Below are 27,599 nucleotides of genomic sequence, written 5' to 3'. Positions count from 1 at the left end.
ACAAGAAAGAAGTTTCACAGAATGCTTCTGTGTAGTTTTTATTTGAAGATATGACTTTTTCCACTATAGGCCCATTAGCGCTCCAAATGTCCAGTTTCACTTTCTACGGAAAGAGTGTTTCAGATCTGCTCAATCAAAAGTACGGTTCAAATCTGTTAGTTGAATACACAGAACAGGAGGAAGTATCACAGAATGCTTCTGTGCAGTGTTTATTTGAAGATCTTCCTTTTCAACTATAGGCCCCTTAGAGCTCCGAATGTCCACTTGCAGTTTCTACAGACTGAGTGTCTCAGAACTGCTCAATCAAAAGTAGGCTTCAACTCTGTTAGTTGAATGCACAGAACAGAAAGTAGTTTCACAGGATGCTTCTCAGTAGTTTTTATTTAAGGATATTCCTTTCTCCACTATAGGCCCCTTAGCGCCCGGAATGTCCACCTTCACTTTCTACAGAAAGTGTGTTTCAGATCTCCTCAATCAAAGGTAAGGTTCAACCCTGTTAGTTGAATGCACAGAACAGAAAGAAGTTTCACAGAATGCTTCTGTGTAATTTTTATATGAAGATATTCATTTTTCAACTATAGGCCCGTATGCAGTCCGAATGTCCAGTTGCAGTTTCTACAGAAAGAGTGTTTCAGAACTGCGCAATCATAAGGTTCAACTCTGTTAGTTGAATGCACAGAACAGAAAGAAGTTTCACAGAATGCTTCTGAGTAGTTTTTATTTGAAGGTCTTTCTTTTTCCACTATTGGCCCCTTAGCGCTCGGAATGTCCACTTTCACTTTCTACAGAAAGAGTGTTTCAGAACTGCTCAATCAAAAGTAAGCTTCAACACTGTTACTTCACAGCAATGAACAGAGAAAATTTTCACAGAATGCTTCCGTGTACTTTTTATTTGAAGATATTCATTTTTCCACTCTAGGCCCCTTAGAGCTCTGAATGTCCACTTGCAGTTTCTTAGAAAGAGTGATTCAGAACTGCTCAATCAAAAGTAAGCTTCAACTCTGTTAGTTGAATGCACAGAACAGAAAGAAGTTTCACAGAATGCTTCTGTGTACTTTTTATTTGAAGATATTCCTTTTTCCACTACAGGCCCCTAAGCGCTCTGAATGTCCACTTGCAGTTTCTACAGAAAGAGTGTTTCAGAACTGCGCAATCATAAGTAAGGTTCAACTCTGTTAGGTGAATGCACAGAACAGAAAGTTGTTTCACAGAATGCTTCTGTGTAGTTATTTATTTGAAGATAAGCCTTTTTCCACAATAGGCGCTTAGCGCTCCGAGTGTCCACTTGCAGTTTCTACAGAAACAGTGTTTCAGGACTGCTCAAACAAAAGTAATCTTCAACTCTGTTAGTTGAATTCGCGGAACAGAAAGAAGTTCCACAGGATGCTTCTCAGTAGTTTTTATTTGAGGATATTCCTTTCTCCACTAAAGGCCCCTTAGCGCCCGGAATGTCCACTTTCACTTTCTCCAGAAAGAGTGTTTCAGATCTGCTCAATCAAAAGTAAGGTTCAACTCTGTTAGTTGAATGCACAGAACAGAAAGAAATTTCACAGAATGCTTATGTGTAGTTTTTATTTAAAGACATTCATTTTTCCACTATAGGCCCCTAAGCATTCCGAATGTCCAGTTGCAGTTTCTACAGAAAGAGTGTTTCAGAACTGCGCAATCATAAGTTTCAACTCTGTTAGTTGAATGCACAGAACAGAAAGAAGTTTCACAGAATGCTTCTGAGTAGTTTTTATTTGAAGATCTTTCTTTTTCCACTGTAGGCCCCTTAGCGCTCCGAATGTCCACTTTCACTTTCTACAGAAAGAGTGTTTCAGAACTGCTCAATCAAAAGTAAGCTTCAACACTGTTACTCCACAGCAAAGAACTGAGAAATGTTTCACAGAATGCTTCTGTGTCGTTTCTTTTGAAGATATTCATTTTTCCACTTTATGCCCCTTAGCGTTCCATATGTCCACTTGCAGTTTCTACAGAAAGAGCGTTTCAGAAATGCTCAATCGAAAGGAAGATTCAAGTCTGTTAGTTGAATGCACTGAAGAGAAAGAAGTTTCACAGAATGCTTCCGTGTACTTTTTATTTGAAGATATTCCTTTTTCCCCTATAGGCGCTTAGCGCTCCGAATGTCCACTTTCAGTTTCTATAGAAAGAGTGTTTCAGAACTGCTCAATCAAAAGTAAATTTCCACTCTGTCAGTTGAATGCACAGACCAGAAAGAAGTTTCACACAATGCTTCTGTGTAGTTTTTATTTGAAGATACTCCTTTTCCCACTATGGGCCCCTTAGCGCTCCGAATGTCCACTTTCACTTTCCACAGAAAGAGTGTTTCAGATCTGCTCAATCAAAAGTAAGGTTCAACTCTGTTAGTTGAATGCACAGAACAGGAGGAAGTATCACAGAATGCTTCTGTGTAGTGTTTATTTGAAGGTCTTCCTTTTTCAACTATAAGTCCCTTAGCGCTCCGATTGTCCAATTACACTTTCTCCAGAAAGAGTGTTTCAGAACTGCTCAATCAACAGTAAGCTTCAACACTGTTACTCCACAGCAAAGAACTGCGAAATGATTCACAGAATGCTCTGTGTCGTTTTTATTTGAAGATATTCGTTTTTCCGCTTTAGGCCCCTTAGCGCTCCGATTTTCCACTTGCAGTTTCTACAGAAAGAGTGTTTCAGGACTGCTCAAACAAAAGTTATCTTCAACTCTGTTAGTTGAATTCACGGAACAGAAAGAAGTTCTACAGGATGCTTCTCAGTAGTTTTTATTTGAGGATATTCCTTTCTCCACTATAGGCCCCTTAGCGCCCCGAATGTCCACTTTCACTTTCTACAGAAAGAGTGTTTCAAATCTGCTCAATCAAAAGTAAGGTTCAACTCTGTTAGTTGAATGCACAGAACAGAAAGAAGTTTCACAGAATGCTTCTGTGTAGTTTTTATTTGAAGACATTCATTTTTCCACTATAAGCCCGTAAGCATTCCGAATGTCCAGTTGCAGTTTCTACAGAGTGTTTCAGAACTGCACAATCATAAGGCTCAACTCTGTTAGTTGAATGCACAGAACAGAAAGAAGTTTCACAGAATGCTTCTGAGTAGTTTTTATTTGAAGATCTTTCTTTTTCCACTGTAGGCCCCTTAGCGCTCCGAATGTCCACTTTCACTTTCTACAGAAAGAATGTTTCAGAACTGCTCAATCAAAAGTAAGCTTCAACACTGTTACTCCACAGCAAAGAACTGAGAAATGTTTCACAGAATGCTCTGTGTCGTTTTTATTTGAAGATATTGGTTTTTCCGCTTTAGGCCCCTTAGCGCTCCGATTTTCCTCTTGCACTTTCTACAGAAGGAGTTTTTCAGAACTGCTCAATAAAAAGTAGGCTTCAACTCTGTTCGTTGAATGCACAGAAGAGAAAGAACTTTCACAGAATGCTTCTGTGTAGTTTTTAGTTGAAGATATTCCTTTTTCCACTATAAGCGCTTAGCCCTCTAATGTCCACTTTCAGTTTTTATAGGAAGAGTGTTTCAGAACTGCTCAATCAAAAGTAAGCTTCAACTCTGTTAGTTGAATGCACAGAACAGAAAGAAGTTTCACAGAATGCTTCTGAGTAGTTTTTATTTGAAGATCCTGCTTTTTCCCCTGTAGGCCCCTTAGCGCTCCGAATGTCCACTTTCACTTTCTACAGAAAGAGTGTTTCAGAACTGCTCAATCAAAAGTAAGCTTCAACACTGTTACTTCACAGCAATGAACAGAGAAAATTTTCAAAGAATGCTTCTGTGTAGTTTTTATTTGAAGATATTCATTTTTCCACTTTAGGCAACTTAGCTCTCTGTGTGTCCACTTGCAGTTTCTACAGAAAGAGTGTTTCAGAACTGCTCAATCAAAAGTAAGGTTCAACTCTGTTAGGTGAATCCACAGAACGGAAAGAAGGTTCACCGAATGCTTCCGTGTACTTTTTATTTGAAGATATTCCTTTTTCCATTCTAAGCCCCTTAGCGCTCAGAACGTCCACTTTCACTTTCTACAGAAAGAGTGTTTCACAACTGCTCAATCAAAAGTAAGCTTCAACTCTGTTAGTTGAATTCACAGAATAGAAAGAAGTTTCACAGAATGCTTCTGTGTACTTCTTATTTGAAGATATTCCTTTTTCCACTACAGGCCCCTAAGCGCTCTGAATGTCCACTTGCAGTTTCTACGGAAAGAGTGTTTCAGAACTGCGCAATCATAACTAATGTTCAACTCTGTTAGGTGAATGCACAGAACAGAAAGGTGTTTCACAGAATGCTTCTGTGTAGTATTTATTTGAAGATAAGCATTTTTCCACGATAGGCCCCTTAGCGCTCAGAACGTCCACTTTCACTTTCTACAGAAAGAGTGTTTCACAACTGCTCAATCAAAAGTAAGCTTCAACTCGGTTAGTTGAATTCACAGAACAGAAAGAAGTTCCACAGGATGCTTCTCAGTAGTTTTTATTTGAGGATATTCCTTTCTCCACTCAACCCTGTTAGTTGAATGCACAGAACAGAAAGAAGTTTCACAGAATGCTTATGTGTAGTTTTTATTTAAAGACATTCACTTTTCCACTATAGGCCCGTAAGCATTCCGAATGTCCAGTTGCAGTTTCTACAGAAAGAGTGTTTCAGAACTGCGCAATCATAAGGTTCAACTCTGTTAGTTGAATGCACAGAACAGAAAGAAGTTTCACAGAATGCTTCTGAGTAGTTTTTATTTGAAGATATTTCTTTTTCCACTGTAGGCCCCTTAGCGGTCTGAATGTCCACTTTCACTTTCTACAGAAAGACTGTTTCAGAACTGCTCAATCAAAAGTAAGCTTCAACACTGTTACTCCACAGCAAAGAACTGAGAAATGTTTCACAGAATGCTTCTGTGTCGTTTTTTTTGAAGATATTCGTTTTTCCACTTTATGCCCCTTAGCGTTCCATATGTCCACTTGCAGTTTCTACAGAAAGAGGGTTTCAGAAATGCTCAATCGAAAGGAAGATTCAAGTCTGTTAGTTGAATGCACTGAAGAGAAAGAAGTTTCACAGAATGCTTCCGTGTACTTTTTATTTGAAAATATTCCTTTTTCCCCTATAGGCGGTTAGCGCTCCGAATGTCCACTTTCACTTTCTACAGAAAGAGTGTTTCAGATCTGTTCAATCAAAAGTAAGGTTCACCTCTGTTAGTTGAATGCACAGAACAGAAAGAAGTTTCACAGAATGCTTATGTGTAGTTTTTATTTGAAGACATTCATTTTTCCACTATAGGCCCGTAAGCATTCCGAATGTCCAGTTGCAGTTTCTACAGAAAGAGTGTTTCAGAACTGCGCAATCATAATGTTCAAATCTGTTAGTTAAATGCACAGAATAGAAAGAAGTTTCACAGAATGCTTCTGAGTAGTTTTTATTTGAAGATATTTCTTTTTCCACTGTAGGCCCCTTAGCGGTCTGAATGTCCACTTTCAGTTTCTACAGAAAGAGTGTTTCAGAACTGCTCAATCAAAAGTAATCTTCAACTCAGTTAGTTGAATGAACAGAACAGAAAGAAGTTTCACAGAATGCTTCTGTGTACTTTTTATTTGAAGATATTCCTTTTTCCACTACAGGCCCCTAAGCGCTCTGAATGTCCACTTGCAGTTTCTACGGAAAGAGTGTTTCAGAACTGTGCAATCATAAGTAAGGTTCAAATCTGTTAGGTGAATGCACAGAACAGAAAGATGTTTCACAGAATGCTTCTGTGTAGTATTTATTTGAAGGTAAGCCTTTTTCCAGGAGAGGCACTTAGCGCTCCGAATATCCACTTGCAGTTTCTACAGAAAGAGTGTTTCAGGACTGCTCACACAAAAGTAATCTTCAACTCTGTTAGTTGAATTCACGGAACAGAAAAAGTTCCACAGGATGCTTCTCAGTAGTTTTTATTTGAGGATATTCCTTTCTCCACTACAGGCCCCTTAGCGCCCCGATTGTCCACTTTCACTTTCTACAGAAAGAGTGTTTCAGATCTGCTCAATCAAAAGGAAGGTTCAACTCTGTTAGTTGAATGCACAGAACAGAAAGAAGTTTCACAGAATGTTTATGTGTAGTTTTTATTTCAAGACATTCATTTTTCCACTATAGGCCCGTAAGCATTCCGAATGTCCAGTTGCAGTTTCTACAGAAAGAGTGTTTCAGAACTGCTCAATCAAAAGTAAGGTTCAACTCTGTTAGGTGAATCCACAGAACGGAAAGAAGTTTCACCGAATGCTTCCGGGTACTTTTTATTTGAAGATATTCCTTTTTCCATTCTAGGCCCCTTAGCGCTCAGAATGTCCACTTTCACTTTCTACTGAAAGAGTGTTTCACAACTGCTCAATCAAAAGTAATCTTCAACTCTGTTAGTTGAATTCACAGAACAGAAAGAAGTTCCACAGGATGCTTCTCAGTAGTTTTTATTTGAGGATATTCCTTTCTCCACTATAGGCTCCTGAGCGCCCCGAACGTCCACTTTCACTTTCTACAGAAAGAGTGTTTCAGATCTGCTCAATCAAAAGTAAGATTCAACTCTGTTAGTTGAATGCACAGAACAGAAAGAAGTTTCACAGAATACTTATGTGTAGTTTTAATTTGAAGACATTCATTTTTCCACTATAGGCCCGTAAGCATTCCAAATGTCCAGTTGCAGTTTCTACAGAAAGAGTGTTTCATGACTGCACAATCATAAGGTTCAACTCTGTTAGTTGAAGGCACAGAACAGAAAGAAGTTTCACAGAATGCCTCTGAGTAGTTTTTATTTGAAGGTCTTTCTTTTTCCACTATTGGCCCCTTAGCGCTCGGAATGTCCACTTTCACTTTCTACAGAAAGAGTGTTTCAGAACTGCTCAATCAAAAGCAAGCTTCAACACTGTTACTTCACAGCAATGAACAGAGAAAATTTTCACAGAATGCTTCCGTGTACTTTTTATTTGAAGATATTCATTTTTCCCCTCTAGGCCCCTTAGCGCTCTGAATGTCCACTTGCAGTTTCTTAGAAAGAGTGATTCAGAACTGTTCAATCAAATGTCAGCTTCAACTCTGTTAGTTGAATGCACAGAATAGAAAGAAGTTTCACAGAATGCTTCTGTGTACTTTTTATTTGAAGATATTCCTTTTTCCACTACAGGCCCCTAAGCGCTCTGAATGTCCACTTGCAGTTTCCACGGAAAGAGTGTTTCAGAACTGCGCAATCATAAGGTTCAATTCTGTCAGTTGAATGCACAGACCAGAAAGAAGTTTCACAGAATGCTTCTGTGTAGTTTTTATTTGAAGATATTACTTTTTCCACTATAGGCCCCTTAGCGCTCCAAATATCCACTTTCACGTTCTACGGAAAGAGTGTTTCAGATCTGCTCAATCAAAAGTACGGTTCAACTCTGTTAGTTGAATACACAGAACAGGAGGAAGTATCACAGAATGCTTCTGTGCAGTGTTTATTTGAAGATCTTCCTTTTTCAACTATAGGCCCCTTAGCGCTCCGAATGTCCACTTGCGGTTTCTACAGACTGAGTGTCTCAGAACTGCTCAATAAAAAGTAGGCTTCAACTCTGTTAGTTGAATGCACAGAACAGAAAGTAGTTTCACAGGATGCTTCTCAGTAGTTTTTACTTAAGGATATTCCTTTCTCCACTATAGGCCCCTTAGCACCCAGAATGTCCACCTGCACTTTCTACAGAAAGTGTGTTTCAGATCTCCTCAATCAAAGGTAAGGTTCAACCCTGTTAGTTGAATGCACTGAAGAGAAAGAAGTTTCACAGAATGCTTCTGTGTAATTTTTATATGAAGATATTCATTTTTCAACTATAGGCCCGTATGCACACCGAATGTCCAGTTGCAGTTTCTACAGAAAGAGTGTTTCAGAACTGCGCAATCATAAGGCTCAACTCTGTTAGTTGAATGCACAGAACAGAAAGAAGTTTCACAGAATGCTTCTGAGTAGTTTTTATTTGAAGATCTTTCTTTTTCCACTGTAGGCCCCTTAGCGCTCCGAATGTCCACTTTCACTTTCTACAGAAAGAATGTTTCAGAACTGCTCAATCAAAAGTAAGCTTCAACACTGTTACTCCACAGCAAAGAACTGAGAAATGTTTCACAGAATGCTCTGTGTCGTTTTTATTTGAAGATATTGGTTTTTCCGCTTTAGGCCCCTTAGCGCTCCGATTTTCCTCTTGCACTTTCTACAGAAGGAGTTTTTCAGAACTGCTCAATAAAAAGTAGGCTTCAACTCTGTTCGTTGAATGCACAGAAGAGAAAGAACTTTCACAGAATGCTTCTGTGTAGTTTTTAGTTGAAGATATTCCTTTTTCCACTATAAGCGCTTAGCCCTCATAATGTCCACTTTCAGTTTTTATAGGAAGAGTGTTTCAGAACTGCTCAATCAAAAGTAAGCTTCAACTCTGTTAGTTGAATGCACAGAACAGAAAGAAGTTTCACAGAATGCTTCTGAGTAGTTTTTATTTGAAGATCCTTCTTTTTCCACTATAGGCCCCTTAGCGCTCCGAATGTACACTTTCACTTTCTACAGAAAGAGTGTTTCAGAACTGCTCAATCAAAAGTAAGCTTCAACACTGTTACTTCACAGCAATGAACGGAGAAAATTTTCAAAGAATGCTTCTGTGTAGTTTTTATTTGGAGATATTCATTTTTCCACTTTAGGCAACTTAGCTCTGTGTGTGTCCACTTGCAGTTTCTACAGAAAGAGTGTTTCAGAACTGCTCAATCAAAAGTAAGGTTCAACTCTGTTAGGTGAATCCACAGAACGGAAAGAAGTTTCACCGAATGCCTCCGTGTACTTTTTATTTGAAGATATTCCTTTTTCCATTCTAGGCCCCTTAGCGCTCAGAACGTCCACTTTCACTTTCTACAGAAAGAGTGTTTCACAACTGCTCAATCAAAAGTAAGCTTCAACTCTGTTAGTTGAATGCACAGAATAGAAAGAAGTTTCACAGAATGCTTCTGTGTACTTTTTATTTGAAGATATTCCTTTTTCCACTACAGGCCCCTAAGCGCTCTGAATGTCCACTTGCAGTTTCTACGGAAAGAGTGTTTCAGAACTGCGCAATCATAAGGTTCAATTCTGTCAGTTGAATGCACAGACCAGAAAGAAGTTTCACAGAATGCTTCTGTGTAGTTTTTATTTGAAGATATTCCTTTTTCCACTATAGGCCCCTTAGCGCTCTAAATGTCCACTTTCACGTTCTACGGAAAGAGTGTTTCAGATCTGCTCAATCAAAAGTGCGGTTCAACTCTGTTAGTTGAATACACAGAACAGGAGAAAGTATCACAGAATGCTTCTGTGCAGTGATTATTTGAAGATCTTCCTTTTTCAACTATAGGCCCCTTAGCGCTCCGAATGTCCACTTGCGGTTTCTACAGACTGAGTGTCTCAGAACTGCTCAATCAAAAGTAGGCTTCAACTCTGTTAGTTGAATGCACAGAACAGAAAGTAGTTTCACAGGATGCTTCTCAGTAGTTTTTATTTAAGGATATTCCTTTCTCCACTATAGGCCCCTTAGCACCCGGAATGTCCACCTACACTTTCTACAGAAAGTGTGTTTCAGATCTCCTCAATCAAAGGTAAGGTTCAACCCTGTTAGTTGAATACACTGAAGAGAAAGAAGTTTCACAGAATGCTTCTGTGTAATTTTTATATGAAGATATTCATTTTTCAACTATAGGCCTGTATGCACTCCGAATGTCCAGTTGCAGTTTCTACAGAAAGAGTGTTTCAGAACTGCGCAATCATAAGGCTCAACTCTGTTAGTTGAATGCACAGAACAGAAAGAAGTTTCACAGAATGCTTCTGAGTAGTTTTTATTTGAAGGTCTTTCTTTTTCCACTATTGGCCCCTTAGCGCTCGGAATGTCCACTTTCACTTTCTACAGAAAGAGTGTTTCACAACTGCTCAATCAAAAGTAAGCTTCAACTCGGTTAGTTGAATTCACAGAACAGAAAGAAGTTCCACAGGATGCTTCTCAGTAGTTTTTATTTCAAGATATCCCTTTCTCCACTCAACTCTGTTAGTTGAATGCACAGAACAGAAAGAAGTTTCACAGAATGCTTATGTGTAGTTTTTATTTAAAGACATTCATTTTTCCACTATAGGCCCCTAAGCATTCCGAATGTCCAGTTGCAGTTTCTACAGAAAGAGTGTTTCAGAACTGCGCAATCATAAGTTTCAACTCTGTTAGTTGAATGCACAGAACAGAAAGAAGTTTCACAGAATGCTTCTGAGTAGTTTTTATTTGAAGATCTTTCTTTTTCCACTGTAGGCCCCTTAGCGCTCCGAATGTCCACTTTCACTTTCTACAGAAAGAGTGTTTCAGAACTGCTCAATCAAAAGTAAGCTTCAACACTGTTACTCCACAGCAAAGAACTGAGAAATGTTTCACAGAATGCTTCTGTGTCGTTTCTTTTGAAGATATTCGTTTTTCCACTTTATGCCCCTTAGCGTTCCATATGTCCACTTGCAGTTTCTACAGAAAGAGGGTTTCAGAAATGCTCAATCGAAAGGAAGATTCAAGTCTGTTAGTTGAATGCACTGAAGAGAAAGAAGTTTCACAGAATGCTTCCGTGTACTTTTTATTTGAAGATATTCCTTTTTCCCCTATAGGCGCTTAGCGCTCCGAATGTCCACTTTCAGTTTCTATAGAAAGAGTGTTTCAGAACTGCTCAATCAAAAGTAAATTTCCACTCTGTCAGTTGAATGCACAGACCAGAAAGAAGTTTCACAGAATGCTTCTGTGTAGTTTTTATTTGAAGATACTCCTTTTTCCACTATGGGCCCCTTAGCGCTCCGAATGTCCACTTTCACTTTCTACAGAAAGAGTGATTCAGATCTGCTCAATCAAAAGTAAGGTTCAACTCTGTTAGTTGAATGCACAGAACAGGAGGAAGTATCACAGAATGCTTCTGTGTAGTGTTTATTTGAAGGTCTTCCTTTTTCAACTATAAGTCCCTTAGCGCTCCGAATGTCCAATTACACTTTCTCCAGAAAGAGTGTTTCAGAACTGCTCAATCAAAAGTAAGCTTCAACACTGTTACTCCACAGCAAAGAACTGCGAAATGATTCACAGAATGCTCTGTGTCGTTTTTATTTGAAGATATACGTTTTTCCGCTTTAGGCCCCTTAGCGCTCCGATTTTCCACTTGCAGTTTCTACAGAAAGAGTGTTTCGGGACTGCTCAAACAAAAGTAATCTTCAACTCTGTTAGTTGAATTCACGGAACAGAAAGAAGTTCCACAGGATGCTTCTCAGTAGTTTTTATTTGAGGATATTCCTTTCTCCACTGTAGGCCCCTTAGCGCCCCGAATGTCCACTTTCACTTTCTACAGAAAGAGTGTTTCAGATCTGCTCAATCAAAAGTAAGGTTCAACTCTGTTAGTTGAATGCACAGAACAGAAAGAAGTTTCACAGAATGCTTCTGTGTAGTTTTTATTTGAAATTCATTTTTCCACTATAAGCCCGTAAGCATTCCGAATGTCCAGTTGCAGTTTCTACAGAAAGAGTGTTTCAGAACTGCTCAATCAAAAGTAAGCTTCAACACTGTTAGTTGAATGCACAGAACAGAAAGAAGTTTCACAGAATGCTTCTGAGTAGTTTTTATTGGAAGATCCTTCTTTTTCCACTATAGGCCCCTTAGCGCTCTGAATGTCCACTTTCACTTTCTACAGAAAGAGTGTTTCAGAACTGCTCAATCAAAAGTAAGCTTCAACAGTGTTACTTCACAGCAATGAACAGAGAAAATTTTCAAAGAATGCTTCTGTGTAGTTTTTATTTGAAGATATTCATTTTTCCACTTTAGGCAACTTAGCTCTCTGTGTGTCCACTTGCAGTTTCTACAGAAAGAGTGTTACAGAACTGCTCAATCAAAAGTAAGGTTCAACTCTGTTAGGTGAATCCACAGAATGGAAAGAAGTTTCACCGAATGCTTCCGTGTACTTTTTATTTGAAGATATTCCTTTTTCCATTCTAGGCCCCTTAGCGCTCAGAACATCCACTTTCACTTTCTACAGAAAGAGTGTTTCACAACTGCTGAATCAAAAGTAAGCTTCAACTCTGTTAGTTGAATGCACAGAATAGAAAGAAGTTTCACAGAATGCTTCCGTGTACTTTTTATTTGAAGATATTCCTTTTTCCCCTATAGGCGCTTAGCGCTCCGAATGTCCATTTTCAGTTTCTATAGAAAGAGTGTTTCAGAACTGCTCAATCAAAAGTAAATTTCCACTCTGTCAGTTGAATGCACAGACCAGAAAGAAGTTTCACAGAATGCTTCTGTGTAGTTTTTATTTGAAGATACTCCTTTTTCCACTATGGGCCCCTTAGCGCTCCGAATGTCCACTTTCACTTTCTACAGAAAGAGTGTTTCAGATCTGCTCAATCAAAAGTAAGGTTCAACTCTGTTAGTTGAATGCACAGAACAGGAGGAAGTATCACAGAATGCTTCTGTGTAGTGTTTATTTGAAGGTCTTCCTTTTTCAACTATAAGTCCCTTAGCGCTCCGAATGTCCAATTACACTTTCTCCAGAAAGAGTGTTTCAGAACTGCTCAATCAAAAGTAAGCTTCAACACTGTTACTCCACAGCAAAGAACTGCGAAATGATTCACAGAATGCTCTGTGTCGTTTTTATTTGAAGATATTCGTTTTTCCGCTTTAGGCCCCTTAGCGCTCCGATTTTCCACTTGCAGTTTCTACAGAAAGAGTGTTTCAGGACTGCTCAAACAAAAGTAATCTGTTAGTTCAATCTCTGTTAATTGAATTCACGGAACAGAAAGAAGTTCCACAGGATGCTTCTCTGTAGTTTTTATTTGAGGATATTCCTTTCTCCACTATAGGCCCCTTAGCGCCCCGAATGTCCACTTTCACTTTCTACAGAAAGAGTGTTTCAGATCTGCTCAATCAAAAGTAAGGTTCAACTCTGTTAGTTGAATGCACAGAACAGAAAGAAGTTTCACAGAATGCTTCTGTGTAGTTTTTATTTGAAGACATTCATTTTTCCACTATAAGCCCGTAAGCATTCCGAATGTCCAGTTGCGGTTCCTACAGAAAGAGTGTTTCAGAACTGCGCAATCATAAGGCTCAACTCTGTTAGTTGAATGCACAGAACAGAAAGAAGTTTCACAGAATGCTTCTGTGTAGTTTTTATTTAAAGACATTCATTTTTCCACTATAGGCCCGTAAGCATTCCGAATGTCCAGTTGCAGTTTCTACAGAAAGAGTGTTTCAGAACTGCGCAATCAAAAGTAAGCTTCAACACTGTTACTTCACAGCAATGAACAGAGAAAATTTTCAAAGAATGCTTCTGTGTAGTTTTTATTTGAAGATATTCATTTTTCCACTTTAGGCAACTTAGCTCTCTGTTTGTCCACTTGCAGTTTCTACAGAAAGAGTGTTTCAGAACTGCGCAATCAAAAGTAAGGTTCAACTCTGTTAGGTGAATCCACAGAACGGAAAGAAGTTTCACCGAATGCTTCCGTGTACTTTTTATTTGAAGATATTCCTTTTTCCATTCTAGGCCCCTTAGCGCTCAGAACGTCCACTTTCACTTTCTACAGAAAGAGTGTTTCACAACTGCTCAATCAAAAGAAAGCTTCAACTCTGTTAGTTGAATGGACAGAATAGAAAGAAGTTTCACAGAATGCTTCTGTGTACTTCTTATTTGAAGATATTCCTTTTTCACTACAGGCCCCTAAGCGCTCTGAATGTCCACTTGCAGTTTCTACGGAAAGAGTGTTTCAGAACTGCGCAATCATAAGGTTCAATTCTGTCAGTTGAATGCACAGACCAGAAAGAAGTTTCACAGAATGCTTCTGTGTAGTTTTTATTTGAAGATATTCCTTTTTCCACTATAGGCCCCTTAGCGCTCCAAATGTCCACTTTCACTTTCTACGGAAAGAGTGTTTCAGATCTGCTCAATCAAAAGTACGGTTCAACTCTGTTAGTTGAATACACAGAACAGGAGGAAGTATCACAGAATGCTTCTGTGCAGTGTTTATTTGAAGATCTTCCTTTTTCAACTATAGGCCCCTTAGCGCTCCGAATGTCCACTTGCGGTTTCTACAGACTGTCTCAGAACTGCTCAATCAAAAGTAAGGTTCAACTCTGTTAGTTGAATGCACAGAACAGAAAGTAGTTTCACAGGATGCTTCTCAGTAGTTTTTATTTAAGGATATTCCTTTCTCCACTCTAGGCCCCTTAGCGCCCGGAATGTCCACCTTCACTTTCTTCAGAAAGTGTGTTTCAGATCTCCCCAATAAAAGGTAAGGTTCCACCCTGTTAGTTGAATGCACTGAAGAGAAAGTAGTTTCACAGAATGATTCTGTGTAATTTTTATATGAAGATATTCATTTTTCAACTATAGGTCCGTATGCACTCCGAATGTCCAGTTGCAGTTTCTACAGAAAGAGTGTTTCAGAACTGCGCAATCATAAGGTTCAACTCTGTTAGTTGAACGCACAGAACAGAAAGAAGTTTCACAGAATGCTTCTGAGTAGTTTTTATTTGAAGGTCTTTCTTTTTCCACTATTGGCCCCTTAGCGCTCGGAATGTCCACTTTCACTTTCTACTGAAAGAGTGTTTCAGAACTGCTCAATCAAAAGTAAGCTTCAACACTGTTACTTCACAGCAATGAACAGAGAAAATTATCACAGAATGCTTCCGTGTACTTTTTATTTGAAGATATTCATTTTTCCACTCTAGGCCCCTTAGCGCTCTGAATGTCCACTTGCAGTTTCTTAGAAAGAGTGATTCAGAACTGCTCAATCAAAAGTCAGCTTCAATTCTGTTAGTTGAATGCACAGAACAGAAAGAAGTTTCACAGAATGCTTCTGTGCACTCTTTATTTGAAGATATTCCTTTTTCCACTACAGGCCCCTAAGCGCTCTGAATGTCCACTTGCAGTTTCTACAGAAAGAGTGTTTCAGAACTGCGCAATCATAAGTAAGGTTCAACTCTTAGGTGAATGCACAGAACAGAAAGTTGTTTCACAGAATGCTTCTGTGTAGTTATTTATTTGAAGATAAGCCTTTTTCCACAATAGGCGCTTAGCGCTCCGAGTGTCCACTTGCAGTTTCTACAGAAACAGTGTTTCAGGACTGCTCAAACAAAAGTAATCTTCAACTCTGTTAGTTGAATTCGCAGAACAGAAAGAAGTTCCACAGGATGCTTCTCAGTAGTTTTTATTTGAGGATATTCCTTTCTCCACTAAAGGCCCCTTAGCGCCCCGAATGTCCACTTTCACTTTCTACAGAAAGAGTGTTTCAGATCTGCTCAATCAAAAGTAAGGTTCAACTCTGTTAGTTGAATGCACAGAACAGAAAGAAGTTTCACAGAATGCTTATGTGTAGTTTTTATTTAAAGACATTCATTTTTCCACTATAGGCCCCTAAGCATTCCGAATGTCCAGTTGCAGTTTCTACAGAAAGAGTGTTTCAGAACTGCGCAATCATAAGTTTCAACTCTGTTAGTTGAATGCACAGAACAGAAAGAAGTTTCACAGAATGCTTCTGAGTAGTTTTTATTTGAAGATCTTTCTTTTTCCACTGTAGGCCCCTTAGCGCTCCGAATGTCCACTTTCACTTTCTACAGAAAGAGTGTTTCAGAACTGCTCAATCAAAAGTAAGCTTCAACACTGTTACTCCACAGCAAAGAACTGAGAAATGTTTCACAGAATGCTTCTGTGTCGTTTCTTTTGAAGATATTCGTTTTTCCACTTTATGCCCCTTAGCGTTCCATATGTCCACTTGCAGTTTCTACAGAAAGAGGGTTTCAGAAATGCTCAATCGAAAGGAAGATTCAAGTCTGTTAGTTGAATGCACTGAAGAGAAAGAAGTTTCACAGAATGCTTCCGTGTACTTTTTATTTGAAGATATTCCTTTTTCCCCTATAGGCGCTTAGCGCTCCGAATGTCCACTTTCAGTTTCTATAGAAAGAGTGTTTCAGAACTGCTCAATCAAAAGTAAATTTCCACTCTGTCAGTTGAATGCACAGACCAGAAAGAAGTTTCACAGAATGCTTCTGTGTAGTTTTTATTTGAAGATACTCCTTTTTCCACTATGGGCCCCTTAGCGCTCCGAATGTCCACTTTCACTTTCTACAGAAAGAGTGATTAAGATCTGCTCAATCAAAAGTAAGGTTCAACTCTGTTAGTTGAATGCACAGAACAGGAGGAAGTATCACAGAATGCTTCTGTGTAGTGTTTATTTGAAGGTCTTCCTTTTTCAACTATAAGTCCCTTAGCGCTCCGAATGTCCAATTACACTTTCTCCAGAAAGAGTGTTTCAGAACTGCTCAATCAAAAGTAAGCTTCAACACTGTTACTCCACAGCAAAGAACTGCGAAATGATTCACAGAATGCTCTGTGTCGTTTTTATTTGAAGATATTCATTTTTCCGCTTTAGGGCCCTTAGCGCTCCGATTTTCCACTTGCAGTTTCTACAGAAAGAGTGTTTCAGGACTGCTCAAACAAAAGTAATCTTCAACTCTGTTAGTTGAATTCACGGAACAGAAAGAAGTTCCACAGGATGCTTCTCAGTAGTTTTTATTTGAGGATATTCCTTTCTCCACTGTAGGCCCCTTAGTGCCCCGAATGTCCACTTTCACTTTCTACAGAAAGAGTGTTTCAGATCTGCTCAATCAAAAGTAAGGTTCAACTCTGTTAGTTGAATGCACAGAACAGAAAGAAGTTTCACAGAATGCTTCTGTGTAGTTTTTATTTGAAATTCATTTTTCCACTATAAGCCCGTAAGCATTCCGAATGTCCAGTTGCAGTTTCTACAGAAAGAGTGTTTCAGAACTGCTCAATCAAAAGTAAGCTTCAACACTGTTAGTTGAATGCACAGAACAGAAAGAAGTTTCACAGAATGCTTCTGAGTAGTTTTTATTGGAAGATCCTTCTTTTTCCACTATAGGCCCCTTAGCGCTCCGAATGTCCACTTTCACTTTCTACAGAAAGAGTGTTTCAGAACTGCTCAATCAAAAGTAAGCTTCAACACTGTTACTTCACAGCAATGAACAGAGAAAATTTTCAAAGAATGCTTCTGTGTAGTTTTTATTTGAAGATATTCATTTTTCCACTTTAGGCAACTTAGCTCTCTGTGTGTCCACTTGCAGTTTCTACAGAAAGAGTGTTACAGAACTGCTCAATCAAAAGTAAGGTTCAACTCTGTTAGGTGAATCCACAGAATGGAAAGAAGTTTCACCGAATGCTTCCGTGTACTTTTTATTTGAAGATATTCCTTTTTCCATTCTAGGCCCCTTAGCGCTCAGAACATCCACTTTCACTTTCTACAGAAAGAGTGTTTCACAACTGCTGAATCAAAAGTAAGCTTCAACTCTGTTAGTTGAATGCACAGAATAGAAAGAAGTTTCACAGAATGCTTCCGTGTACTTTTTATTTGAAGATATTCCTTTTTCCCCTATAGGCGCTTAGCGCTCCGAATGTCCACTTTCAGTTTCTATAGAAAGAGTGTTTCAGAACTGCTCAATCAAAAGTAAATTTCCACTCTGTCAGTTGAATGCACAGACCAGAAAGAAGTTTCACAGAATGCTTCTGTGTAGTTTTTATTTGAAGATACTCCTTTTTCCACTATGGGCCCCTTAGCGCTCCGAATGTCCACTTTCACTTTCTACAGAAAGAGTGTTTCAGATCTGCTCAATCAAAAGTAAGGTTCAACTCTGTTAGTTGAATGCACAGAACAGGAAGAAGTATCACAGAATGCTTCTGTGTAGTGTTTATTTGAAGGTCTTCCTTTTTCAACTATAAGTCCCTTAGCGCTCCGAATGTCCAATTACACTTTCTCCAGAAAGAGTGTTTCAGAACTGCTCAATCAAAAGTAAGCTTCAACACTGTTACTCCACAGCAAAGAACTGGGAAATGATTCACAGAATGCTCTGTGTCGTTTTTATTTGAAGATATACGTTTTTCCGCTTTAGGCCCCTTAGCGCTCCGATTTTCCACTTGCAGTTTCTACAGAAAGAGTGTTTCAGGACTGCTCAAACAAAAGTAATCTTCAACTCTGTTAGTTGAATTCACGGAACAGAAAGAAGTTCCACAGGATGCTTCTCAGTAGTTTTTATTTGAGGATATTCCTTTCTCCACTGTAGGCCCCTTAGCGCCCCGAATGTCCACTTTCACTTTCTACAGAAAGAGTGTTTCAGATCTGCTCAATCAAAAGTAAGGTTCAACTCTGTTAGTTGAATGAACAGAACAGAAAGAAGTTTCACAGAATGCTTCTGTGTAGTTTTTATTTGAAATTCATTTTTCCACTATAAGCCCGTAAGCATTCCGAATGTCCAGTTGCAGTTTCTACAGAAAGAGTGTTTCAGAACTGCTCAATCAAAAGTAAGCTTCAACACTGTTAGTTGAATGCACAGAACAGAAAGAAGTTTCACAGAATGCTTCTGAGTAGTTTTTATTGGAAGATCCTTCTTTTTCCACTATAGGCCCCTTAGCGCTCTGAATGTCCACTTTCACTTTCTACAGAAAGAGTGTTTCAGAACTGCTCAATCAAAAGTAAGCTTCAACAGTGTTACTTCACAGCAATGAACAGAGAAAATTTTCAAAGAATGCTTCTGTGTAGTTTTTATTTGAAGATATTCATTTTTCCACTTTAGGCAACTTAGCTCTCTGTGTGTCCACTTGCAGTTTCTACAGAAAGAGTGTTACAGAACTGCTCAATCAAAAGTAAGGTTCAACTCTGTTAGGTGAATCCACAGAATGGAAAGAAGTTTCACCGAATGCTTCCGTGTACTTTTTATTTGAAGATATTCCTTTTTCCATTCTAGGCCCCTTAGCGCTCAGAACATCCACTTTCACTTTCTACAGAAAGAGTGTTTCACAACTGCTGAATCAAAAGTAAGCTTCAACTCTGTTAGTTGAATGCACAGAATAGAAAGAAGTTTCACAGAATGCTTCCGTGTACTTTTTATTTGAAGATATTCCTTTTTCCCCTATAGGCGCTTAGCGCTCCGAATGTCCATTTTCAGTTTCTATAGAAAGAGTGTTTCAGAACTGCTCAATCAAAAGTAAATTTCCACTCTGTCAGTTGAATGCACAGACCAGAAAGAAGTTTCACAGAATGCTTCTGTGTAGTTTTTATTTGAAGATACTCCTTTTTCCACTATGGGCCCCTTAGCGCTCCGAATGTCCACTTTCACTTTCTACAGAAAGAGTGTTTCAGATCTGCTCAATCAAAAGTAAGGTTCAACTCTGTTAGTTGAATGCACAGAACAGGAGGAAGTATCACAGAATGCTTCTGTGTAGTGTTTATTTGAAGGTCTTCCTTTTTCAACTATAAGTCCCTTAGCGCTCCGAATGTCCAATTACACTTTCTCCAGAAAGAGTGTTTCAGAACTGCTCAATCAAAAGTAAGCTTCAACACTGTTACTCCACAGCAAAGAACTGCGAAATGATTCACAGAATGCTCTGTGTCGTTTTTATTTGAAGATATTCGTTTTTCCGCTTTAGGCCCCTTAGCGCTCCGATTTTCCACTTGCAGTTTCTACAGAAAGAGTGTTTCAGGACTGCTCAAACAAAAGTAATCTGTTAGTTCAATCTCTGTTAATTGAATTCACGGAACAGAAAGAAGTTCCACAGGATGCTTCTCTGTAGTTTTTATTTGAGGATATTCCTTTCTCCACTATAGGCCCCTTAGCGCCCCGAATGTCCACTTTCACTTTCTACAGAAAGAGTGTTTCAGATCTGCTCAATCAAAAGTAAGGTTCAACTCTGTTAGTTGAATGCACAGAACAGAAAGAAGTTTCACAGAATGCTTCTGTGTAGTTTTTATTTGAAGACATTCATTTTTCCACTATAAGCCCGTAAGCATTCCGAATGTCCAGTTGCGGTTCCTACAGAAAGAGTGTTTCAGAACTGCGCAATCATAAGGCTCAACTCTGTTAGTTGAATGCACAGAACAGAAAGAAGTTTCACAGAATGCTTCTGTGTAGTTTTTATTTAAAGACATTCATTTTTCCACTATAGGCCCGTAAGCATTCCGAATGTCCAGTTGCAGTTTCTACAGAAAGAGTGTTTCAGAACTGCGCAATCAAAAGTAAGCTTCAACACTGTTACTTCACAGCAATGAACAGAGAAAATTTTCAAAGAATGCTTCTGTGTAGTTTTTATTTGAAGATATTCATTTTTCCACTTTAGGCAACTTAGCTCTCTGTTTGTCCACTTGCAGTTTCTACAGAAAGAGTGTTTCAGAACTGCGCAATCAAAAGTAAGGTTCAACTCTGTTAGGTGAATCCACAGAACGGAAAGAAGTTTCACCGAATGCTTCCGTGTACTTTTTATTTGAAGATATTCCTTTTTCCATTCTAGGCCCCTTAGCGCTCAGAACGTCCACTTTCACTTTCTACAGAAAGAGTGTTTCACAACTGCTCAATCAAAAGAAAGCTTCAACTCTGTTAGTTGAATGGACAGAATAGAAAGAAGTTTCACAGAATGCTTCTGTGTACTTCTTATTTGAAGATATTCCTTTTTCACTACAGGCCCCTAAGCGCTCTGAATGTCCACTTGCAGTTTCTACGGAAAGAGTGTTTCAGAACTGCGCAATCATAAGGTTCAATTCTGTCAGTTGAATGCACAGACCAGAAAGAAGTTTCACAGAATGCTTCTGTGTAGTTTTTATTTGAAGATATTCCTTTTTCCACTATAGGCCCCTTAGCGCTCCAAATGTCCACTTTCACTTTCTACGGAAAGAGTGTTTCAGATCTGCTCAATCAAAAGTACGGTTCAACTCTGTTAGTTGAATACACAGAACAGGAGGAAGTATCACAGAATGCTTCTGTGCAGTGTTTATTTGAAGATCTTCCTTTTTCAACTATAGGCCCCTTAGCGCTCCGAATGTCCACTTGCGGTTTCTACAGACTGTCTCAGAACTGCTCAATCAAAAGTAAGGTTCAACTCTGTTAGTTGAATGCACAGAACAGAAAGTAGTTTCACAGGATGCTTCTCAGTAGTTTTTATTTAAGGATATTCCTTTCTCCACTCTAGGCCCCTTAGCGCCCGGAATGTCCACCTTCACTTTCTTCAGAAAGTGTGTTTCAGATCTCCCCAATAAAAGGTAAGGTTCCACCCTGTTAGTTGAATGCACTGAAGAGAAAGTAGTTTCACAGAATGATTCTGTGTAATTTTTATATGAAGATATTCATTTTTCAACTATAGGTCCGTATGCACTCCGAATGTCCAGTTGCAGTTTCTACAGAAAGAGTGTTTCAGAACTGCGCAATCATAAGGTTCAACTCTGTTAGTTGAACGCACAGAACAGAAAGAAGTTTCACAGAATGCTTCTGAGTAGTTTTTATTTGAAGGTCTTTCTTTTTCCACTATTGGCCCCTTAGCGCTCGGAATGTCCACTTTCACTTTCTACTGAAAGAGTGTTTCAGAACTGCTCAATCAAAAGTAAGCTTCAACACTGTTACTTCACAGCAATGAACAGAGAAAATTATCACAGAATGCTTCCGTGTACTTTTTATTTGAAGATATTCATTTTTCCACTCTAGGCCCCTTAGCGCTCTGAATGTCCACTTGCAGTTTCTTAGAAAGAGTGATTCAGAACTGCTCAATCAAAAGTCAGCTTCAATTCTGTTAGTTGAATGCACAGAACAGAAAGAAGTTTCACAGAATGCTTCTGTGCACTCTTTATTTGAAGATATTCCTTTTTCCACTACAGGCCCCTAAGCGCTCTGAATGTCCACTTGCAGTTTCTACAGAAAGAGTGTTTCAGAACTGCGCAATCATAAGTAAGGTTCAACTCTTAGGTGAATGCACAGAACAGAAAGTTGTTTCACAGAATGCTTCTGTGTAGTTATTTATTTGAAGATAAGCCTTTTTCCACAATAGGCGCTTAGCGCTCCGAGTGTCCACTTGCAGTTTCTACAGAAACAGTGTTTCAGGACTGCTCAAACAAAAGTAATCTTCAACTCTGTTAGTTGAATTCGCAGAACAGAAAGAAGTTCCACAGGATGCTTCTCAGTAGTTTTTATTTGAGGATATTCCTTTCTCCACTAAAGGCCCCTTAGCGCCCCGAATGTCCACTTTCACTTTCTACAGAAAGAGTGTTTCAGATCTGCTCAATCAAAAGTAAGGTTCAACTCTGTTAGTTGAATGCACAGAACAGAAAGAAGTTTCACAGAATGCTTATGTGTAGTTTTTATTTAAAGACATTCATTTTTCCACTATAGGCCCCTAAGCATTCCGAATGTCCAGTTGCAGTTTCTACAGAAAGAGTGTTTCAGAACTGCGCAATCATAAGTTTCAACTCTGTTAGTTGAATGCACAGAACAGAAAGAAGTTTCACAGAATGCTTCTGAGTAGTTTTTATTTGAAGATCTTTCTTTTTCCACTGTAGGCCCCTTAGCGCTCCGAATGTCCACTTTCACTTTCTACAGAAAGAGTGTTTCAGAACTGCTCAATCAAAAGTAAGCTTCAACACTGTTACTCCACAGCAAAGAACTGAGAAATGTTTCACAGAATGCTTCTGTGTCGTTTCTTTTGAAGATATTCGTTTTTCCACTTTATGCCCCTTAGCGTTCCATATGTCCACTTGCAGTTTCTACAGAAAGAGGGTTTCAGAAATGCTCAATCGAAAGGAAGATTCAAGTCTGTTAGTTGAATGCACTGAAGAGAAAGAAGTTTCACAGAATGCTTCCGTGTACTTTTTATTTGAAGATATTCCTTTTTCCCCTATAGGCGCTTAGCGCTCCGAATGTCCACTTTCAGTTTCTATAGAAAGAGTGTTTCAGAACTGCTCAATCAAAAGTAAATTTCCACTCTGTCAGTTGAATGCACAGACCAGAAAGAAGTTTCACAGAATGCTTCTGTGTAGTTTTTATTTGAAGATACTCCTTTTTCCACTATGGGCCCCTTAGCGCTCCGAATGTCCACTTTCACTTTCTACAGAAAGAGTGATTAAGATCTGCTCAATCAAAAGTAAGGTTCAACTCTGTTAGTTGAATGCACAGAACAGGAGGAAGTATCACAGAATGCTTCTGTGTAGTGTTTATTTGAAGGTCTTCCTTTTTCAACTATAAGTCCCTTAGCGCTCCGAATGTCCAATTACACTTTCTCCAGAAAGAGTGTTTCAGAACTGCTCAATCAAAAGTAAGCTTCAACACTGTTACTCCACAGCAAAGAACTGCGAAATGATTCACAGAATGCTCTGTGTCGTTTTTATTTGAAGATATTCATTTTTCCGCTTTAGGGCCCTTAGCGCTCCGATTTTCCACTTGCAGTTTCTACAGAAAGAGTGTTTCAGGACTGCTCAAACAAAAGTAATCTTCAACTCTGTTAGTTGAATTCACGGAACAGAAAGAAGTTCCACAGGATGCTTCTCAGTAGTTTTTATTTGAGGATATTCCTTTCTCCACTGTAGGCCCCTTAGTGCCCCGAATGTCCACTTTCACTTTCTACAGAAAGAGTGTTTCAGATCTGCTCAATCAAAAGTAAGGTTCAACTCTGTTAGTTGAATGCACAGAACAGAAAGAAGTTTCACAGAATGCTTCTGTGTAGTTTTTATTTGAAATTCATTTTTCCACTATAAGCCCGTAAGCATTCCGAATGTCCAGTTGCAGTTTCTACAGAAAGAGTGTTTCAGAACTGCTCAATCAAAAGTAAGCTTCAACACTGTTAGTTGAATGCACAGAACAGAAAGAAGTTTCACAGAATGCTTCTGAGTAGTTTTTATTGGAAGATCCTTCTTTTTCCACTATAGGCCCCTTAGCGCTCCGAATGTCCACTTTCACTTTCTACAGAAAGAGTGTTTCAGAACTGCTCAATCAAAAGTAAGCTTCAACACTGTTACTTCACAGCAATGAACAGAGAAAATTTTCAAAGAATGCTTCTGTGTAGTTTTTATTTGAAGATATTCATTTTTCCACTTTAGGCAACTTAGCTCTCTGTGTGTCCACTTGCAGTTTCTACAGAAAGAGTGTTACAGAACTGCTCAATCAAAAGTAAGGTTCAACTCTGTTAGGTGAATCCACAGAATGGAAAGAAGTTTCACCGAATGCTTCCGTGTACTTTTTATTTGAAGATATTCCTTTTTCCATTCTAGGCCCCTTAGCGCTCAGAACATCCACTTTCACTTTCTACAGAAAGAGTGTTTCACAACTGCTGAATCAAAAGTAAGCTTCAACTCTGTTAGTTGAATGCACAGAATAGAAAGAAGTTTCACAGAATGCTTCCGTGTACTTTTTATTTGAAGATATTCCTTTTTCCCCTATAGGCGCTTAGCGCTCCGAATGTCCACTTTCAGTTTCTATAGAAAGAGTGTTTCAGAACTGCTCAATCAAAAGTAAATTTCCACTCTGTCAGTTGAATGCACAGACCAGAAAGAAGTTTCACAGAATGCTTCTGTGTAGTTTTTATTTGAAGATACTCCTTTTTCCACTATGGGCCCCTTAGCGCTCCGAATGTCCACTTTCACTTTCTACAGAAAGAGTGTTTCAGATCTGCTCAATCAAAAGTAAGGTTCAACTCTGTTAGTTGAATGCACAGAACAGGAAGAAGTATCACAGAATGCTTCTGTGTAGTGTTTATTTGAAGGTCTTCCTTTTTCAACTATAAGTCCCTTAGCGCTCCGAATGTCCAATTACACTTTCTCCAGAAAGAGTGTTTCAGAACTGCTCAATCAAAAGTAAGCTTCAACACTGTTACTCCACAGCAAAGAACTGGGAAATGATTCACAGAATGCTCTGTGTCGTTTTTATTTGAAGATATACGTTTTTCCGCTTTAGGCCCCTTAGCGCTCCGATTTTCCACTTGCAGTTTCTACAGAAAGAGTGTTTCAGGACTGCTCAAACAAAAGTAATCTTCAACTCTGTTAGTTGAATTCACGGAACAGAAAGAAGTTCCACAGGATGCTTCTCAGTAGTTTTTATTTGAGGATATTCCTTTCTCCACTGTAGGCCCCTTAGCGCCCCGAATGTCCACTTTCACTTTCTACAGAAAGAGTGTTTCAGATCTGCTCAATCAAAAGTAAGGTTCAACTCTGTTAGTTGAATGCACAGAACAGAAAGAAGTTTCACAGAATGCTTCTGTGTAGTTTTTATTTGAAATTCATTTTTCCACTATAAGCCCGTAAGCATTCCGAATGTCCAGTTGCAGTTTCTACAGAAAGAGTGTTTCAGAACTGCTCAATCAAAAGTAAGCTTCAACACTGTTAGTTGAATGCACAGAACAGAAAGAAGTTTCACAGAATGCTTCTGAGTAGTTTTTATTGGAAGATCCTTCTTTTTCCACTATAGGCCCCTTAGCGCTCTGAATGTCCACTTTCACTTTCTACAGAAAGAGTGTTTCAGAACTGCTCAATCAAAAGTAAGCTTCAACAGTGTTACTTCACAGCAATGAACAGAGAAAATTTTCAAAGAATGCTTCTGTGTAGTTTTTATTTGAAGATATTCATTTTTCCACTTTAGGCAACTTAGCTCTCTGTGTGTCCACTTGCAGTTTCTACAGAAAGAGTGTTACAGAACTGCTCAATCAAAAGTAAGGTTCAACTCTGTTAGGTGAATCCACAGAATGGAAAGAAGTTTCACCGAATGCTTCCGTGTACTTTTTATTTGAAGATATTCCTTTTTCCATTCTAGGCCCCTTAGCGCTCAGAACATCCACTTTCACTTTCTACAGAAAGAGTGTTTCACAACTGCTGAATCAAAAGTAAGCTTCAACTCTGTTAGTTGAATGCACAGAATAGAAAGAAGTTTCACAGAATGCTTCCGTGTACTTTTTATTTGAAGATATTCCTTTTTCCCCTATAGGCGCTTAGCGCTCCGAATGTCCACTTTCAGTTTCTATAGAAAGAGTGTTTCAGAACTGCTCAATCAAAAGTAAGTTTCCACTCTGTCAGTTGAATGCACAGACCAGAAAGAAGTTTCACAGAATGCTTCTGTGTAGTTTTTATTTGAAGATACTCCTTTTTCCACTATGGGCCCCTTAGCGCTCCGAATGTCCACTTTCACTTTCTACAGAAAGAGTGTTTCAGATCTGCTCAATCAAAAGTAAGGTTCAACTCTGTTAGTTGAATGCACAGAACAGGAAGAAGTATCACAGAATGCTTCTGTGTAGTGTTTATTTGAAGGTCTTCCTTTTTCAACTATAAGTCCCTTAGCGATCCGAATGTCCAATTACACTTTCTCCAGAAAGAGTGTTTCAGAACTGCTCAATCAAAAGTAAGCTTCAACACTGTTACTCCACAGCAAAGAACTGCGAAATGATTCACAGAATGCTCTGTGTCGTTTTTATTTGAAGATATTCGTTTTTCCGCTTTAGGCCCCTTAGCGCTCCGATTTTCCACTTGCAGTTTCTACAGAAAGAGTGTTTCAGGACTGCTCAAACAAAAGTAATCTGTTAGTTCAATCTCTGTTAATTGAATTCACGGAACAGAAAGAAGTTCCACAGGATGCTTCTCTGTAGTTTTTATTTGAGGATATTCCTTTCTCCACTATAGGCCCCTTAGCGCCCCGAATGTCCACTTTCACTTTCTACAGAAAGAGTGTTTCAGATCTGCTCAATCAAAAGTAAGGTTCAACTCTGTTAGTTGAATGCACAGAACAGAAAGAAGTTTCACAGAATGCTTCTGTGTAGTTTTTATTTGAAGACATTCATTTTTCCACTATAAGCCCGGAAGCATTCCGAATGTCCAGTTGCGGTTCCTACAGAAAGAGTGTTTCAGAACTGCGCAATCATAAGGCTCAACTCTGTTAGTTGAATGCACAGAACAGAAAGAAGTTTCACAGAATGCTTCTGTGTAGTTTTTATTTAAAGACATTCATTTTTCCACTATAGGCACGTAAGCATTCCGAATGTCCAGTTGCAGTTTCTACAGAAAGAGTGTTTCAGAACTGCGCAATCAAAAGTAAGCTTCAACACTGTTACTTCACAGCAATGAACAGAGAAAATTTTCAAAGAATGCTTCTGTGTAGTTTTTATTTGAAGATATTCATTTTTCCACTTTAGGCAACTTAGCTCTCTGTTTGTCCACTTGCAGTTTCTACAGAAAGAGTGTTTCAGAACTGCGCAATCATAAGTAAGGTTCAACTCTGTTAGGTGAATGCACAGAACAGAAAGATGTTTCACAGAATGCTTCTGTGTAGTATTTATTTGAAGGTAAGCCTTTTTCCAGGATAGGCGCTTAGCGCTCCGAATATCCACTTGCAGTTTCTACAGAAAGAGTGTTTCAGGACTGCTCAAACAAAAGTAATCTGTTTGTTGAATCTCTGTTAGTTGAATTCACGGAACAGAAAGAAGTTCCACAGGATGCTTCTCAGTAGTTTTTATTTGAGGACATTCCTTTCTCCACTATAGGCCCCTTAGCGCCCCGAATGTCCACTTTCACTTTCTACAGAAAGAGTGTTTCAGATCTGCTCAATCAAAAGTAAGGTTCAACTCTGTTAGTTGAATGCACAGAACAGAAAGAAGTTTCACAGAATGCTTCTGTGTAGTTTTTATTTGAAGACATTCATTTTTCCACTATAAGCCCGTAAGCATTCCGAATGTCCAGTTGCAGTTTCTACAGAAAGAGTGTTTCAGAACTGCGCAATCATAAGTCTCAACTCTGTTAGTTGAATGCACAGAACAGAAAGAAGTTTC

This window comes from Symphalangus syndactylus, chromosome X (genome assembly GCF_028878055.3).
Source record: "Symphalangus syndactylus isolate Jambi chromosome X, NHGRI_mSymSyn1-v2.1_pri, whole genome shotgun sequence".
In the NCBI taxonomy this organism is placed as follows: Eukaryota; Metazoa; Chordata; class Mammalia; order Primates; family Hylobatidae; genus Symphalangus; species Symphalangus syndactylus.
This window is presented reverse-complemented; position numbering follows the sequence as displayed.